Source organism: Octopus bimaculoides, chromosome 16 (assembly GCF_001194135.2).
Source record: "Octopus bimaculoides isolate UCB-OBI-ISO-001 chromosome 16, ASM119413v2, whole genome shotgun sequence".
NCBI lineage: Eukaryota > Metazoa > Mollusca > Cephalopoda > Octopoda > Octopodidae > Octopus > Octopus bimaculoides.
In genome coordinates, this window is record NC_068996.1 from 21,638,290 (window position 1) to 21,639,245 (window position 956).

At 33.1% G+C, this 956-nt stretch overlaps 1 protein-coding gene across 3 annotated transcripts in view; it reads right to left on the reverse strand.

Annotated features, from left to right (window-relative positions):
• Positions 1 to 956, reverse strand: part of LOC106878849 (PAN2-PAN3 deadenylation complex subunit Pan3) — an 83,117-nt gene that overhangs the window by 40,940 nt on the left and 41,221 nt on the right. The window lies entirely within an intron of this gene.

Here is a 956-nt window from a genome sequence, read left to right on the forward strand (position 1 = left end):
TATATATATATATATTATATGTGACTATGTACGCATATGTATGTGAGTGTCTGTGCATGGTTGTCTCTCCTTGTCTTGGCATCACATGGTAGTAGTAATTGAGTATTGCTATCATACAAGCAGTGTCATTTATTTCCAATATTCAACAAAAACATGCCTGGCCATGGGAGAATATTATCTTGTTTAAAAAAAATTGGTGAGGGTTGGCAACAAGAAGATCACCAAGCTATAGAAAATTCTGTCTTAATAAACAAGCATGGAAAAGTAGATGTTGAAAATAATAATGTACTACATACACACACACACACACATATATATATTTATCATTCTTTCAGAAGTATGTTGTTGACTGTGACTTTGAAGTTTCAGCCAGCTAACCCATCTTGTTTAAGAATAATAATCTTGTACTCTACAAAAGTATAGAGTAACCCATCAGATTAATGTAAAATTGGTTTTATTATAACTGAAAATACAAAAACAAACAAAAACAATATATTTATAAATACATATATGCATGCTATTACAATAAATGTAAACAGCCTACTATTTGTTTTAGAAGCATTGAAATGTGTATTGTGAGATACAATTAAGATGATAATTTATTTTCAAACACATAAATGCTAACAGAAGGAGTAGGAGTGGCTTTGTGGTAAGTAGTTTGCTTACCAACCACATGGTTCCGGGTTCAGTCCCACTATGTGGCACCTTGGGCAAGTGTCTTCTACTATAGCCTCGAGCCAACCAAAGCCTTGTGAGTGGATTTGGTAGACGGAAACTGAAAGAAGCCTGTCGTATATATGTAATTTTTTAATAATAATATATTAACCCTTACCGAGTTCTCATACTGGATATATGCGATGCAGTAAATATTCTCTGCAGACATATTCCTGGAATTAGCGCGCCAAAACAAAGACTTTTGAATTTTACCATTAAGCTGTAATTAGCAGAACCATATA